This window comes from Amblyomma maculatum, chromosome 10 (assembly GCF_055883805.1).
Source record: "Amblyomma maculatum isolate TAMU_Amacu chromosome 10, ASM5588380v1, whole genome shotgun sequence".
NCBI classification, from domain to species: domain Eukaryota; kingdom Metazoa; phylum Arthropoda; class Arachnida; order Ixodida; family Ixodidae; genus Amblyomma; species Amblyomma maculatum.
Window position 1 is genome coordinate 132,412,272 of NC_139353.1, and position 5,787 is coordinate 132,418,058.

At 44.8% G+C, this 5,787-nt stretch overlaps 1 long non-coding RNA gene across 1 annotated transcript; it reads left to right on the top strand.

Annotated features, from left to right (window-relative positions):
* The first annotated feature begins 2,261 nt into the window (after positions 1-2,261).
* LOC146177484 (uncharacterized) lies at positions 2,262-4,938 on the top strand. The gene is made up of 4 exons (XR_014701324.1): positions 2,262-2,631; positions 2,881-3,321; positions 3,462-3,595; positions 4,706-4,938. It is a non-coding gene; the product is annotated as an uncharacterized LOC146177484 (long non-coding RNA).
* The last annotated feature ends 849 nt before the right edge of the window (positions 4,939-5,787 follow it).

Here is a 5,787-nt window from a genome sequence, read left to right on the forward strand (position 1 = left end):
ATAATTGAAAGAAGGAAATAAAAATTAGGGGGACGCTCAAGCTTCCCCTTAACATTTGACGGGATACAACGCCTTCTCATTCTTCTCTCTATCTCTCTATTTCGGTGGACAACCGGAGTTAATTGCAAATTGGTTATAGGAAAGTAAAGGCGCAGCATCTGTCACAGATCCCGGTGGGAACCTGGACCGCATCTGCATATTTGCTACCACATTCCGAATATTTCAGACAAAACTCGACGATACTCAAGCGAAAACTGGGAGCGAGGTGGCTTTTGGACCAAATGAGCTGTAACGCTTCGCATATATATGCTGCACTCTCGATAGACGAAACTCGGGTATATTGCCGACATGAGGGTAAATGGAACAGCTTGGGACAAATATTTGCCCGCCTCAGCTAAAACACGGGGATTAGGAAAGCTTTATTCCTGATATATCAATATGCCGAGGCCGACTGTCTTTATCCAGAACACAAATGTGGTCCTGATAGTTTTCAAATAAAAATGAAAGGCACGCAAAGAGCCGATCGCCCGGACGATTCGCCTGTCGAACGTAACTTCCTGCGAACACAAGCATTGTGCAAGAAGTAACCTTTGGTTCTTTTGAGAAAATTCAAAGGGATCCGCGCAACATGACAAGGATCGATCGGCTCCTGCACCAGTGGTGGTCTACATTGTGTTAAATTCTTCAACGTCAGCCTCACACGCAGAAATATGGTATGAAATGCCAGAATATATATAAAGTTCCTCGAATCCCCTTTTCCCCAGCCGCGTATTCACTGCTGCTATAATATATCATTAAATAACTGTGCATATCAAAGTAAAGTCTCCTGCAATACCGCAGGTTTCCCCTCTACGTTCCATGAGGCAGTCGGCTTAGCAGGAGAAAAGTGGAAAATTCGTATCATTGATACAGCTATTTTTATGCAACATTGAGTTATACCGCGTGCATGATATATATTGACACTATATCATTTGAGCCTGCTGATAGAATTATACATTGCGCAACAGAAGGTGAAATTAACTGTTATTTATACATATTTTGAAACAACGCTTTAACCGCGCCTAATTGAGCCGCGGCGGGTATGGTACACTCTGTAGTTGATCGCGAGTTGTCATGAACAATTATGCTTGAATTTGTGAACTGGTAGGCGCTGATTGTCTGTTTGAAGCATACTTAGTATTAAGTGCCTAAGATTTGCGCGGTAACTGCTACGAACCTACGAATTGTCCATTTTTTTTATGGTTAAATGGTAACCTCTGAATTTAAACAACCTCATCATAAAGTTAACCTATAACATAACCCTAAGCAAAGCCACGGTAAACCGAAGAGATCACGTGCCTTTAAGGTTTATATGTTAACCGTCAAGTACTTTTGCCAGTGCCCTCGAAACCTATCAATCCTAAACGCCCTTAAATTCGTTTCGCAGCCTCCGTGAGTTTACATTTCGTACGGGGTCAAGAAAAGAGGCGGTGAGCTTTTATGAGCTTTCATCCGGATCCGATGCACTTTGCCCTGCGACCTTCTACTGATTTTCATGCATCCCTAGAACAAATGGACAAAATATATTTTTGTCAGAAACTTGCAGCAGTTACTATGTGGTTTAATCGGTATTTACCAGCTTGAGCTCGAAGTCACGGGCTTTAGTCGAGCTGCAGAAGCCGCATTATGATGGAAACCAAACGCGAAAACGGAAATGTGGTTTGCGATTAGTATGACAGCCCGAGGGGCTCTAAATAACCCACGTACTGCTTTGGGAAGTATAAATCCGCATGGAGTATGTAATCTCTGCAAAAGCACTCATAATATACAGTGTTCTGCAACTTAACTGTCTTGGAAATTTTCCAAGACGGTTCCGATAAAGTTGCAGAACACTATATACGTAGCTAGGTCTTGCTATTTTGGCTAAATAAAGCTGCAGGTGTTCTACTGCCCCACACTTGGTTTATGTGGAAGATATTCGGATAAAAGAACATTACATACATTCACTCCAAGCCATATTTTTTTCATGCAAAGAACTACAGCCGCTGGTATCAAGACGAGGGCTCTACAGAAGCCGTAGAAAAAAGAAAAGAAAAGAAACTACCTCGACGCTTCTTGAACGACGAGGGAGGGGGCGTACGTGAAAAAGAAAGAAAACTGCTTTTCGCTGCGCGGGACCCGCTGCCCCCCATCGGTCCATCTCTTTTCCCTGCGGCAAAGCGGAAAGAACCACGGGGAGGCGAAAGGCATCGAGGCACCCTACCGCGGGGGGGCGACAGGAATGCCGAAGCAGAGAGAGATAGCGGCGAAAAAAAAAGAAAGAATTGCATGCACCGCACACAGGGAGATTCTCGCTGCTTTTTGCAGCTTCTCTCCCCCCCCCCCTCCTCCATTCTTGAGGTCACGTGGCCAAAAGGCGGGAAAACACATCCCGCGCGAGCTAAGATGCGCGGCGTCACTCAGTCGACGGCCAGCCTCCGTGTGGGCGCAATGCGTACTGCCTAATCTTATCGTCCGCTTTTATTTCGCGCAAATTCAATCTGTCTCAACCTCCTGCAGCAGTCAGCGTTTGAAAAGAACAGCCCATATATGCAGCTGATGATTGCAGCCGCTCTGTACAGATTCATCGTGCCGAAGTTCACCAAAAGATGCGTAAGTATACATGATCTTTCGGTCTTGATCAGAGGAGCTTTTTGCTAGATTCGATATTATACTGAACATAATAATGTATTGTTTTGGAGCATATGTTCGTCTTGTTATATACTCCTTGCATCTTTTTTCACATATATATATATATATATATATATATATATATATATATATATATATATATATATATATATATATATATATATATATATATATATATATATATAATTGGCGTGGGCGCTGATCGCGCAGGAAGACTTGCTGAGCCGTTCGAAAACAAGGCTGCGGCTGGCTGCGGTGGCAGAATTGGCTCATTTTGCAGTCTGGGTCCTTCGGTATCTCCTGCCCCAAAATGCTCGCCTTTTAACATGGAGGGACACTCACTATACCGATCAGGTAAGTCCAATTAGCACATATTTTGTTCGATACGACAATATACTGCAACTGTTTCTGGAGCGCGTATATATATGCGCATCTTGTTACTACGTGCATTTTTTTTTTAATATATAATCGACGTGTGCGCATTTCGCTCTGATTGCGCAGGAATACGTGCTGAGCCGACTTGGAAACGATGCTGTGGCGGTGGAATTAGCTCTTTTCGCTGCAGTCCGAGGTCCGACCTCCTCTGCCCCAAAACGCCCGTCTTTCACTTCTTCATATCGAAGTGCATGCACTGACATGTATACCCATCAGGTAAGTCAAATTAGCGCTGATTTTTTTCTATACGATAATGAACTGCAACTAATTATGTATTGTTTTGAGACTTATGCGAATCTTGTTACTGTAAATGCATATTTTGTAATTGGTGTGCGCGCCTTGCGCTGATCGTGCAGGGAGGCGATATCAGCTGATCTGGAAACTGGCTGCGACAGTGGAAGCTCGTTTCGCCGAAGCCCGAAGTCCTTGGTCTCCTCTACACTAAAACGCTGGCCTTTCACTTCTTTATGGCGGTGCACTTGCCGGACAGGTATTAGCGCTGATTTTGTTCGGAAAATTCGATTATCCGACTCACATCGATGGGACGCATGCAACCCAGTTAAATGTCAAATGCTATCACTGATATAAATATTGCAGCACCCCTCGCCATAGGAGCGATCAGAAGCTGTACAAGCATCATCGCTGCTACCAAGCAAACTCGTGCCAGGACTGAGTACAATATTTATGTCGTGTTTATTATTATTTCTTTTTTGCTGCTGTAATGATGTCTATACGTGAAAATTGATGATTGAGTGATGCGGTATGCTGGCAAGGTAAGTGAGCCAGTGCGTTCATTTTGTGGATTTTGGAATTATATATGTGATGCACACAGATCTGAGCCGTTTCACATTGATTTTGCTCTGTGCGCTTGCTTTCTGGGCAAGCAGTTGTATTTTCATCGTGCGGATTATTTCCTGGTGCTTACATGCTCATGAGGTGTTCAGCTAACCTGTTTCGAGCTTTAAAAATTTACAACGGGTTCTATAAGCTTCTAAGAGTTGGGCTGTGTAAATAGCCGTCTTGGCTGATGAGACAATTTTAAAAATAATGCTCGGTTGTTAAATAACGAAAATAAATCAGATGACTTATCGTTAAATATCCGGTCGCTTTTGCTGTAAAAGTTCCATCTAGTTTGAGAAAATTAAGCTTTATTCTACGGAATAAACTTATTGTAGGTTTCATGTAAATATCGCGGAAACTGTTTGTTCAGCCGCGTTGGAATCCCTCATACGCGCTCTATTACAAGCGCGGACACTTGGTTTTGCTAGAATTATTAAATTGCAGCATTAGCATTCAAGAACGCGCTTCGGGAGGATAAGGTTTGACTGCGCTACGATTTCAAATTGCAACATCATGACTCCAGCAAAATAAAGTGATCGCGCCTTTCTCGCGGATTCACGGATCCTGATTACGTATTGCGGCTTTGCGCTAATGCGTTTTCAGTAGGGTCGCATGAAGTCAAGCGCATAAAATATATTGATGTGATAGTGCAGTTGGTGGCAGTGAGCAGACATTTTTTCTACCTTTCACCCTATATTTGCCTGCAATGTAAAAGTCTAAGCGAAAAGGAAATATTTAATTAACACTTGTCTTCGTACAGCTGACCAAGATGGAACCTGCCGCAGATCCGACCAGTCGCAGACATCAAGTGATCGACAGGCTACCAAAAGGAGGAGACCAAGCCTCAAGCCCATCTTCCATATGTGGCACACGCGCAGTCATATATCCACGCTTATTAAAAAGCAAATCGCGAGCTTTTTCTGAACGCTGTTGACAAATAAATTTTTCACCAAATACTGCAGCTTTTGTTTCTTCATGGCATCGGAAAAGCTACTGCTTTTCTTGATGCATTTGTATGTGCTACCCCGTTATATATGCATGGCCCACGATATATTAAATGCATGGCATGATACCTGCACGAGGGGCGATGCCGGCCACTAACCGGCGTCGGGAAGCAACCGGCCGACGTACGGTCTTTCGTCAGCAAAATGCTAGGGCAGACGAGCGGCCGACCATTCAGTAACGCTGGCAGACGGCAGGCCCACGTGCGGCAGGTGGTCGGTCACGTCGGGCCAAAAGGTCGGGCCGTAGTCGATTGCCTAAAATCGGCCAACGTTAGGTCAGCGTCAATCCCCGACGCCGGCCCTCATTCGGGTGCCGAAGGTCGGCCGGCCACTTTTTGGTCGGCGAGAAAGGTCGGCCCTGTCTTTTGCCACACACATTTTTTTGCTTGGGACCCTGCTCGTCTCGGTAGTGCTTAGCCTCTCTAATATGGGAGACTCGCACTGCCTCCGCCAATTCTGCCCACGTGTTATGCACCCCGAGTTCGAGCAGTCGTTCGCTCGCGGTACCCATGGGCAGTCCTAGCGCCTTCTTAACGCATCCTCGAATCAGGCAGTCTAACTTCTCTTTTTCGCCGGCCTTGATGTCCAGGTAGGTCGTGGCGTATAACTGATTCTGCTAATTACGTATGCCTGGATTAGTTTTAGTAAATTTCTCTCCTTGAAGCCTCTTCCTTTAGTGGCGACCATCCTCAAGAGCCCAAGGGTTTACATCGCGTAACTTTCTAATTTTTTTTCAGGACCTCTCCGTTATGGCCGTGGGATTGAATGACCATCCCCAAAATCCTGATCTGATCTACTTTTGGCACCGGTTTGCCCTCCACCTGAATATGAAACTCCC